This window comes from Pleurodeles waltl, chromosome 4_2 (assembly GCF_031143425.1).
Source record: "Pleurodeles waltl isolate 20211129_DDA chromosome 4_2, aPleWal1.hap1.20221129, whole genome shotgun sequence".
Lineage (NCBI taxonomy): Eukaryota > Metazoa > Chordata > Amphibia > Caudata > Salamandridae > Pleurodeles > Pleurodeles waltl.
This window is the reverse complement of record NC_090443.1, coordinates 672,585,661-672,597,781: the sequence shown is the minus strand read 5'-3', so window position 1 is coordinate 672,597,781 and position 12,121 is coordinate 672,585,661. Positions and strand designations below refer to the sequence as shown.

Sequence of the window (12,121 nt, the reverse complement as noted above, 5' to 3'; positions counted from 1 at the left end):
ATGATTCTTATGCTAGAAAAATCAGAAGAATGACCGCTATCAGAATTCAGTATTCAAGAAGGGCAGGCTTTAGATAGTATGCGGATGTGAGCACACTCTATCCTGGTGTCCACCTCTCTCACCACCGCAGCCGGTTACCTACTGATAGAAGCAGATTTTAGCGTGCGAGAAAGGCATAGCTGAACAAGGAAGCTTGGATGTGGTAGGTTTAAGATTTTGGCTCATGTGGCAGCCTGATCTCTTTTTGGCGTCTTCAGCTGCATTTAGTCCTTACCTGGGCGCACACCTGGGGGGTAGTGGGTCGGGGAAGGGGAGGTGGCAGCAGCTCAGCTCCAACATCGGCCTTAGGGTAGAGTCAGGAGACAATACAAGCAATATTACAAACCTGCAGACCATAACTCAGTCTCCCACTTCGCCCTGCCAATCATGAAGTTTAAGTCAGGCATGGCGACAAATCTGCTCCAGGCAAGCGGGGATGACCATCAGAGAATGCATAATGATTCACCAGTTTGCAGGGCGCTAATGGATGTAATTCGGCTGGGGATTACTCTCCTGATCTGCAAGCTCCCACTCCAGTGTTACAAAGAAGCTTTTGACCTCTAAACAAGGTAACAATGTAGCAGCCCTGCATGCAGGTTTGACCTTCATCAATCAGGACTCCTACCCTGTTTGTGTTGCCCTTGGAGGGTTCTGACCAAAGGAATTGAGAATCTACAAAAGTCTGCTGGTCTGTGGCACTGAAATTTGGAAGTCACTGCTGGAACATGTCTATCCATGTACCACAATACCTTTCAACTTCAGTTTAAGCAGCGTTATCAGGAGGAAACTTAAGGAAGCACTTTTTAAAACCTAGATGAACAGCACATCCGAGGAATCGTCAGAAGATAGAGTTTTCATAATTAGTGAGAAAACGCTAATATGCTTCATTAACATGCTACATGCAGATTTAATAAAAAGACTGCAAATATTGAAAATGCCATGAAGGCAGTGGAACAGAAGTTAGAAGGTATATCCTTCAGGGTGCAAAGAGTGAAGCAGGAACAATCAGACTGCATCCAAGTTTCCTACATTTCAAAACCAAACATTTGAAACCTAAATTGTGATGGAAAGAAAAGGTCACTTTCAAAGTCTCTGCAGTTGAGAGCATTTCAAAGCTTGATGCGAGGACGGAACTTCTTGTCAATCTGAGGACGAGAACTGTTGGGCGGTGCTACGGAGGCTCACAATGTGAATTACAGCTGGTGGAATACGCTTATAGGCTCTCCATTAGGAAACCAAAGAATAACAAATCATCAGGTGATAAACTGATGGTGGCTTTGCAAGCAGCGGAATGGAGAGAAAACATACTACAGACAACGATATGAAGGAAATCTATGAAGATGGGTGAGAGTTGACTCTTGTTCTTCTATCTTGTAAAGACTGCTACTTTGGTGAGAAAGAGCCTGTTGTAAGTGAAGATTGACATGGCAGTGATGCAGAGATACTTTTTTCTCATGGCAAGAGGCAGTGCATAACTGTCTCAGTAGCATGGGAGCTGTGAAGGCCTAGCTACATGCACTCTTTATGCACAAAGCCAAACTAGGAATTGCCAAAGTGTTAGACCTGTCAGCATTAGGGTGGCCTTCCCCCAAATGTTTCCCTTACTCCTCCATTTTTGTTGATCTCGTTTTTGCTGACCTTAGGACTCTGTACACTTTACCATTGCTAACCAATGTTAAAGGTATGTGCTCACTCCTTAAAACAGGTTAACACTGGCTTGTCCCCAATCCGCATATTTAATTTACTTGTAAGTCCTTAGTTAAGTGATACTACATGTACCCAGGGCCAGTAAATTAAATGCTGCTAGTAGGCCTGCCGCACATATTGTGCCATCCAATTAAGTAGCCCTTTAAACATGTCTCAGGCCTGCCATTGCAGCCTGTGTGTGCAGTTTTAACTGTCAGTTCAACCTGGCAAAATAAACCTTTGGCTAGGCCAAACTTTCCATTTTAATACATATGTCACCCCTATGGTAGGCCATAAACAGCCCACATGGCAGGGTGCAACATATTTAAAAAGCTGGACATATTCTTTTAAGTTTTACATGTCCAGATATTGAACAACCTTAAAATGTCACTATTGCAAGGCCTACCTCTCAGGTATATAGTTCATGTTTGGCGTCTTTGGAACGATAATCAGAAATACTCTTTCATGGTTGTAAGAAATGGGGTCTTTGGTTGACAGTCAGGTTACCCCCTGTTCAAGCAAGGACCCTCACTCTTGTCAGGTAAAAGAGAATCACCCTCAACTAACCCCTGCTTACCCCCTTGGTAGCTTGATAGAGCAGTAGGCTTAACTTCAGAATGCTAGGTGTAAAGTATTTGTACCAACACACACAGTAACTTAATGAAAAAACTACAAAATGACTCAACACAGGTTTAGAAAAATAGGAAATATTTATCTAAACAAAACCAAAAAACTAAAATCCACAATACACAAGTCAAATTATCAATTAAAAAGCAAAAAGAGTCTTTATGTAGTTTAAAACACACACTAACACCGTTAGCGTGAAAATGTACGTTGGTTGCGTCAAAAAAAAAAACCTGCACCGGCGAGTGTGCGTCAAAAAGGACTTGCGATGCGCCAATTCCACTCACGACTGGGACCTTGTGTCGTTTCTCCTTTCGTTGCGTCAGGGCGCGTTGTTCCTTCTCTCCACAGGAGAGCGATGCATTGATCCGGTCAGCACTCTCCGGTCCGGGCAGGCCTTGCATTGTTTTTACATGCTCAGAGGTGCTTGCATCGGAAATCCAGCTGCACGATTATCCGAAAACCACGCTGCGCGGGTTGCGATCTCCCAGCCTCCGTCAGCGATGCTTCACATCGTTTCTCCAGCTCCATGTGTCGATTCTTCAGTCGCGTTTCTGGCGAGCGTCGATTTTCAGCCGCAGAGCCGGTGGTGCATAGTTTCTTCAGCTGCAGATCGGAGTTGCGTCAATCTTTTTCCCGCAGGGCGCTCTGTGCGTGGATTTCCTCCTCTTAGGCTGCCAGGTTATCCTTTCAGGGTCCCAGGAACTAGATGGGCACCACAGGGCACAGTAGGAGTCTCTCCAGAGACTCCAGGAGCTAGCAGAGAGAAGTCTTTGTTGTCCCTGAGACATCAAACAGCAGGAGGCAAGCTCTAAATCAAGCCCTAGGAGATCGTCACAAGATGGAAGGCACACAAAGTCCAGTCTTTGCCCTCTTACTCTGGCAGAAACATCAACTGCATGATAGCTCTACAAAGCACAGTCAAAGGCATGGCAGCTCTTCTTCCTCAGCTCTTCTCCAGGCAGAGGTTCCTCTTGTTTCCAGAAGTGATCTAAAGTCTGTGGTTTTGGGTACCCTTCTTATACCCAATTTCTCATTTGAGGTAGGCCTACTTCAAAGCAAAGTCCCTCTTGAATGTGGAATCCTGACTTACCCAGGCCAGGTCCCAGACACTCACCAGGGTGTTGGAGACTGCATTGTGTGAGGACAGGCACAGCCCTTTCAGGTGTAAGTGAGCACTGCTCCTCTCCCTCCTAGCACAGATGGCTCATTAGGAAATGCAGACTACACCCCAGCTCCCTTTCTGTCACTGTCTAGTGTGAGGTGCAACCAGCCCAACTGTCAAACTGACCCAGACAGGGAATCCACAAACAAGCAGAGTCACAGAAATGGTATATGCAAGAAAATGCTCACTTTCTAAAAGTGGCATTTTCAAACACACAATCTCTAAATCAACTTTACTAAAAGATGTATTTTTAAATTGTGAGCTCAGAGACCCCAAACTCCACATGTCCATCCGCTCCCAAGGGGAATCTACACTTTAATCAGATTTAAAGGTAGCCCCTATGTTAACCTACGAGAGGGACAGGCCTTGCAACAGTGAAAAACAAATTTAGCAATATTTCACTGTCAGGACATATAAAACACATTACTATATGTCCTACCTTAACCATACACTGCACCCTGCCCTTGGGGCTACCTAGGGCGTACCTTAGTGGTACCTTACATGTAAGAAAGGGAACGTTCAGACCTGGCAAGTGGGTACACTTGTCAAGTCAAATTTACAGTTACAACTGCACACACAGAACCTAACAGATATGTGGTAGGTTCAGCATGCAGGCCTATGCTTCCTGAGTGACTCTTGGGCTCTCACATCCTGGTGGTCTTTGAATCCAATATTTTGGTCTCTTAGCTTCCTAGACTCATCTGTAATTTCTTTTATTCTCAATAGCCTTGAGAAAGCCCAGGTGAATGCACCTCGTTGGGCGAAACACATGTCGGCTGGTCGAATGTTTACCCTGTTCTATGATCAAATTAATCAAGCATTATTTGGATTTGATCTCTCTTGTTTGAATAAACTTTAATTTGGATTTCTCTTGGGGAAAAGTTTTGAATATTTCAAGGAATCTTAAGAACAATTGGCAATTGGTTGCTTTAATGATATTGCTACAAGTGGGAACCTACCACATATCTGTTAGGTAATGCTAAGTTTGGAGGATAACGGTCCATTCCCTCCGGTCTGAGTTCCCACATCCATTGCATGAATAGGCATTTGATACGGGAAGTTTTTCAATTGGACACTTCATATACCCTTACCTTGTGGCTTTGCCAGAATCTTACTTCCCGTCTAAGCCTTTAATGTTTTCAGTCTCGATGATGTCTTACCAAGCAAATAGGCGAGAACAACGCAATTCTAAACTGGATCAAGTGTTTAATACGACTGGTGCTGGCATCAAAAATTCCCAAACTACCAATTTACTTTCAGCTAAAAGCACGTTCCTAGCACTGGAAAGATCACTAAAGAAAGAAACTTCAAAATGGTGGGAAGTAGCTTCTCTAAAGAAATAACTTGAACATGATCGGATGCCTCGGGACTTAGAATACTTATTTTTCCACCAATGGACACCACCTCGGCGGAGCACCTACAGAAATGGGAAGCTAACTTACAGATGGCATCCACAAATATGATTAAACAACTCATTGAGATATCCCAGGAAGAGTATGACAAAAATCGACAGGAAGTTGATAATCTTACTCAACGTATAGAAGAAGCAAACTGGGGAGATATCACGACTAAGAACTATGTCATTCTTAATAATATAATTGATCAATATGAGGAAGATATTATTCAAAGAAAGAATCGCAAGTTTAGACGAGATCTAAATGATTATCAACAGGGGAGAGTGTATACATTTGGTAAACAGTATGATAACAAAGATTCAAATCTTTCTTTGGAAACTCATAGCTGTTCTGATACTTTACCGTCATCTGAAGTAGAATCTGAAGATGAAACTGTAACACGCCCACAACCCAGATCAACGGTAAATTTTTCTGAGGAAGCAAGGCGACATCGCCTTGGAACTTTGAAAGATACCCGTATAAAACCACAAGATATCTCAACAGAAGCACCAAGTACATCCGGTATACAAACCAGAGAACGCAGCAAAACTACGAGACCTTGAAACTTGACGAACAACTGATTGTTAATCTTTCTGACTATGACCTTGCCCCAGTTGACAATGAGATTCTTAACAGAGGCCTTTCTTTCTGCCCTACCAACTTCTGGAATATTGTCCAAACCAAAATAGATCTCTTTAAATTTACTCGTCATCTAAAACGAAAATCTTTCTTCTCTACATTTCCCACTTTACCATCCTTACCATCTCCTAGTTTGACTTGACTGTCCAAGATTTGGAAGGAATTTGCCTATTACGTAACCTCTACAATACCAATGAACCTGACTTGACTGCGCTTCTTTAGCACAAGAGCTAGATATAGAGACTAATCAGTACCATCCGTCTGATATACGGTCCAAATCTACTTTTACTCAAAATCTTCCGGCTGGAAATTCAATTGATCTTTTTTCAATAGCTATGTCCAGGGACCTTGACAAAGAATATAGACGCTATTGTAAAAAACGGAAATATCTACCAACTAATATTAACAGACACCAAGTAACCGCCCTTTCACAACTGAGAAATAATAACAAAATGATCATCAAAGAAGCGGATAAGGGCGGTAACATTGTTATACTTAACACTAATTACTATTTACAAGAAGCACACAGACAACTTAATGATACATGATGTTATAAAAAACTGACTTCTAATCCCACAATTGAAATTTAACGCAGACTGTCTGACCTGTTAGAGTATTGGCACTCTCGTCACACTATCTCTAGTAAAGAAAAAACTGCCCTTTACCTACCTTTTCCCACCATTCCGACCCTATACTTACTTCCCAAAATCCATAAAAAGGTCACCCACCTAAGGGGAGACCTATGATTTCGGGTATTAACTCAGTTTGTTCCAAATTGGGTACCCTGATTGATCAAGAACTCCAACCATTTATGAGTAACTTACCATCGTTTGTCAGAGATACCCAAGATGTATTACAAAAGTTACAGAATATTGATTGGTCACCAGACTATTTTCTTGTTACTATTGATGTGGTCAGCCTGTATACATCCATCCAGCATAATGATGGCTTAGAAGCTGTGAAAACATTTCTTTCCACTAAATCAGTTAAGTACACAGAACGTAACCTAATGATCTTGGACATGCTAAGATTTTGCCTAGAAAATAATTATTTTTTGTTTGATGGAGAATTCTATTTGCAAACCCAGGGGACAGCGATGGGGGGCAAATTTGCACCACCATATGCATTTTGATGGGTGCAATTGCGAACTTTTGGCTTTGGAATGAGAAAAATGAACACCTTTCCCAACATATAATATTCTGGGGACGCTATATCGATGACATTTTGGTTATCTGGCAAGGTCAGAAAAATTCATTTAATCAGTTCTTGCAGTCCCTGGTACCTAATCATTGGGGTATTGACATCACATACCAAATATCCAACTCTGCAGTGGAAGATCTTGACCTTCTGATTTTTATTGAAAATGATAAATTACAGACCAGATTTTTTAGGAAAACGACGGCAGCAAACTCAATTCTCCATGCCTCAAGCTGTCACCCCGAGTACCATCCGCAACATTCCGTAAGGAGAATTCAGGAGAGCCAGACTTAACTGTACTAGTATCTCTGATTATGAAATCACTTCCACTCAAATGACAGAGACTTGCAACCAGGGGGTACAATCAGCACCTTCTGAAGACAACAAAGGTTAAAGTAAGTGAAATGGACCAAAGTAAAATGCTTAACAAACCTCATTTTCCCAAGGAGAACTCAACGATTTGTTTCATAACAGAGTTTCATAATGGTCATCACTCAATTCGTAAACTCCTCAAGAAACACTGGCATCTTCTACAAAATAACTTATCTATCAATCAATACCTACCAAAAAATCCACAATTAAGCTTCAGACGAGCCCATTGTTTCTCCAGGTCACACCCTCGTATACACGATTGTTTCTGAGACCCCAGGTTTTTTTTACTTGCAGCAAATGTTCTATCTGCAAACTTGGCCTTTCCAAATCCAAAACAATTCTTATCAATGATCATCAACAGAAAATAAATGAATTCATAAACTGTGCAAGTACCAATGTGGTCTACCTTATCAAGTGTCCATGTCAACAGGTTTACATAGGAAGTACCATCCGATCACTCAAAACAAGAATATAAGAACACTTTCAAAATATACAAAAACCTGATCTTAGGGCACCACTAGTGGATCACTTTAATGAAGCTCACCCAGAAGATCGCACCTTCACCTTTTGTGGTCTTAGACGCATCAAGCCGCATCCTAGAGGGGGCAATCTACCACTACGACTTTGTCAGGAAGAAAGTCGGTTAATTATCCTTTATGATACAGTTGATAACGGACTCAATAAGGACCCAGAATGGCACTACTGGCTGATGTAATGTTCTGTTTATGTTTCCATATTGTATGGTATCCCTTGTACACTTTCTTTCTAGCTAGAATGGCAGAGTTTGGGCGGATTAAGCTCTTTAAACCATATTTAGTTTTTTCCTTTAGATATATTTGTAGCTCCCATAACAAATTGCCTTGTTATGTTTGGTTAGGCTCTTTTTTAGGGCCCGATGTCTGCATCGTATCTGATACCTATGGGAACAGTATCTTTAGTCTGTGTACAGGCATCAGCACCTTGGTACAGAAGCCCTATGTGGATGGTGTTTGCTTTTCCACTTCTTTTCTCGTTTTTTTTGTTCTTCTTTTTTTCTTATTTTCCTCCTCTGTTTTTATCTCTTTACAATTATTATTATTTTCTTTAAAAATGGTGTCATTCCTAGTACATTCTTTCCCCTTTTTTCCTTTTCCCGGCAGGCCATCATATTGTATGAAAAGAAGACGGACGCTACCTCTAAGATGGCGGGCCCGTATTTAGTCCGTTTTTTATATCAATTTTCTAGGATTACATGTCTCCCTTTAACTACTTGACAGGCGCTACCTCCAAGATGGCCATAGACTTGTGCAGTCAGCGCGTCCCTACTAATGGCGATGGACGCGTCTGACTGCTTCTCCACGTATTTTGCGGCCCATACTAGCCACATGGGTAAGAAACATTTCTGTAGTTACACGTAGATTAGGTTTCTTGCCCTGATACATCGACTCTTTTCCACAATCTATTTTGCGATTAACTCTCCTGCATTTGGGTTGACTTTTAAGATATTTAATAGCCCCATTTTTCATTACGAATATGCTTTGCTTTAATTACCACTATCGAGAATAATAAATTTTGTTTAAAAATGTGCATACAGGTGTCTGCACACTCACAGATACATGTCCTCTCCCCTGGGCTTCACTGTTAGCGTAACTGCAGTGTAAGTAACTTTTGATGTTAACAGTGGTCATAAATGTACTCAAATAATGGAATGCTACCTTTTTATGTGTGTCACTATTTTGAGTTATCTCCTTTATTTGTGGTAGTGTTTTAAAATGATAAATTTGCATTTTTTCTGTTCGCATTAACGATAACTGAAGTAAGGCTGTTCTTGCACTATTATATTTTTGTACTTACACTGCTGTCTGCTTAGAATTGTCAGGCTCTGATATTGGCCTTACAAATGATATTTGTTCCTTTCTTTATGCTTTCGTTTTCAGAATAATTGTTATGCTATTGGTTGTTTCACGACACTCTTAAGAGACTTAATATGTATTTTTCTGGTATGCTACCCTTTCATGTCAGTTACTCTAGTGCTAAACCTCTTACATTATCCTACTTTAGGATGATGGATCACTTGGTATAATCTGCGGTGCTGGCACCATTAACTAGTCACAGATTTTAATTATTCAGTATACTATATTTTCTCTCACTACCTGTCTCACAATTTGTGGTCTTAACTCTTCACGTTCATTTTAGGCACTTCTATCTGATTAACATCCTTATCACTTTTTTTATCCTCCAATCGGGATTGCTCTTTATCCTGACACCCCATTGCATGGATTTCTAATGTCACCCATGTTTTTATTCTTGTTCATGGATAGATATGATCAGCATGCAGGACTATGCTTCCCGAATGACTCTTGGGCTCTCACATCCTGGTGGTCTTTGAATCCAATATTTTGGTCTCTTAGCTTCCTAGACTTATCTGTAATTTCTTTTATTCTCAACAGCCTTTAGAAAGCCCAGGTGAATGCACCTCGTTGGGCGAAACACATGTCGGCTGGTCGAATGTTTACCCTGTTCTATGATCTAATTAATCAAGCATTATTTAGATTTGCTCTCTCTTGTTTGAATAAACTTTAATTTGGATATCTCTTGGAGAAAAGTTTTGAATATTTCAAGGAATCTTAACACTTGGCTACTGGTTGCTTTAATGATATTGCTACAAGTGGAACCTACCACATATCTGTTAGGTAATGCTAAGTTTGGAGGATAAGGGTCCATTTCCTCCGGTCTGAGTTCCCACATCAATTGCATGAATAGGCATTTGATACAGGAAGTTTTTTCGAATTGGACCCTTCGTATACCCTTACAACTGCACACACAGACACTGCAATGGCAGGTCTGAGACATGATTACATAGCTACTTATGTGGGTGGCACAGCCAGTACTGCAGGTCCACTAGTAGCATTTGATTTACAGGCCCTGGCAGCTCTAGTGCACTTTACTAGGGACTTATTAGTGAATCAAATATGCCAATCATGGATTCGCCAATTACATACACATTTTGTAAAGGAGCACTTGCACTTTAGCACTGGTTAGCAGTGTTAAAGTGCCCAGAGTAACAAAAACAGTAACATCAGAGTCCAGCACACACCAACAAACTGGAGAACAGAGGCAAAAAGTTAAGGGAGACCACGCCAAGGATGACAAGTTTAACAATGCTGAAGTTGGATTTTTGGTTACAATTTTGAAAAATGCCACTTTTAGAAAGTTGGCATTTTCCTGCCTTGGCCATTTAGTGCCTGCAGCCAGTCTCTGGGGCACATGTCTGTGTGTAGTTGGTCTTTGTGCATTACTTCTAGACAATCACACACAGCTGAGAGCCTAGGTGTGCTTGGATGGGCCACCACTGGCAGGATGGGAGGGCCGAGTTAGGCACAGCCCTACTTACACCTGAACAGGCTATGTCCTGCCTACAGACAAAGGCCTGCATACCCCCTGTAGTGAGTCTAGAGCCAGGTGAGGCAGGAAACTTGTGAAAGTCAAAGGGAAATCTCTATATGCTTCTCCCACATCAAAGGAGGCATCAGGTATAAGTATTAGACCTCAGACACAAAGTCTTCAGTACACTTCTAGATATGTGGAGGTCTCTGGCAGGAAGGACTGATGTCAGTTCCTCAGAAACAGTGCATCGCCTGGGCTGTGCTATGCATTCTCAACACCAGAGTAAGCATCACTAGTCTCCCTCATCAACGGCTTACTCTACAACAATGTTGCATCAGTCTTGCAGCTCTTCGGAACCAATGCACTGCCTCATCTGCACGACACATCCTCAATACAGGACCTTGCAATGCTCTGCAACCAGGATAAAGGTATTCTTGTTCAGCGGGCCTATCTGGGTCCCTGTAGCCGGCCCGTGCTCAATTGCAGTCGGCCTGAACTTGTGACTTTGTCCTGGTCCAGCACAACCAGAGAGCCACAGTTGGGGCTTTTTGGCACTATTTTCATTTGAAAATTTAAACCAGCATATCTTCGGTTCTACTAATTGGATGAGGGCCCGAAGCTGGCTATGCGCAGTCAAAGTCAATGAACAGTGAACCCAGTGGAGAAGTGGTTGCTGCAGTTCTCAGACACTACGTCCACAGCCGATCACTGAAGATCATGTACAGCAGAATTAATGGCTTTATGGCAGACGTAAGTCATGCAACACAAAGATGATGGACGAAATCGTGAACATTGTCAAACATTCACTCCTAGTCACAGATCTGGGATAAATCTATTGTTTGTTGCTCACTATGCCACCCCAGTTTGGACCCAGCCATATGCAAATCAGTCTTGACCCTGCTCCCCATGGGAGTAGTCCGGCTAGACCTGCCAGGCATGTCCTTCTTGGACCGGAAACAAGCATTCTGGGACCGGTTTTGGGGAATCTTTGTCCCCATGTGGAGCAGGGTCAAGGCTAATTTGCACATGGCTGGGTCAAAACTAGAATGGTGTGGCAAGCAAAAAAGTGATGGATTTAGGCCAAGATCTGTGACGGGGTGAATGTTTGACAATGTTCAGCATTCTGTCCATTATCTGTTCTTTTTTGCATTTGACGTAAGACATAGCCAAAGACCACAGTCTGTGCCCAGAGCCTGCTGTTCATGGCTGAGGTCTCTGTAACATACATTTCACACAATATAATTGCTTATGCAACATATCATACATACAACTTTGAAAATTCATGTCTAAAAATCTTTGTAAAGATATGTTATGGTTATCTTTGTAAGACATTGAAGGGCTATGAATGCACTGGGAGAAAAAAACACAGTGAAGGACAAGTTATGATTTTAAAGCAAAAACAAAAATAAAACACTGTGGCTACGGACACAGTACCATAGGCCCCTCTTCTTTCTTTGAACCCCTCTGGGTGGTACAGTGCTTTATAAGCAGAACTGATCTGAGTGAAGTCACTCCTGGTAAAAGTTGACTTTTTTGGTGGCTGTCCCGTTTGCTGGAAATAGGGAATGCAGTCTACTGTTAACGTTGCATCCAGTAATTTACCCAAAATTGATAAGTGGGGCGTATGTAACACAAAACT

The 12,121-nt window shown here is 41.8% G+C and overlaps 1 protein-coding gene across 1 annotated transcript in view; it reads right to left on the bottom strand.

Moving 5' to 3' along the window:
* Positions 1-12,121, bottom strand: part of PIGK (phosphatidylinositol glycan anchor biosynthesis class K) — a 452,024-nt gene that overhangs the window by 280,627 nt on the left and 159,276 nt on the right. The gene's annotated exons all lie outside the window — the stretch shown is intronic.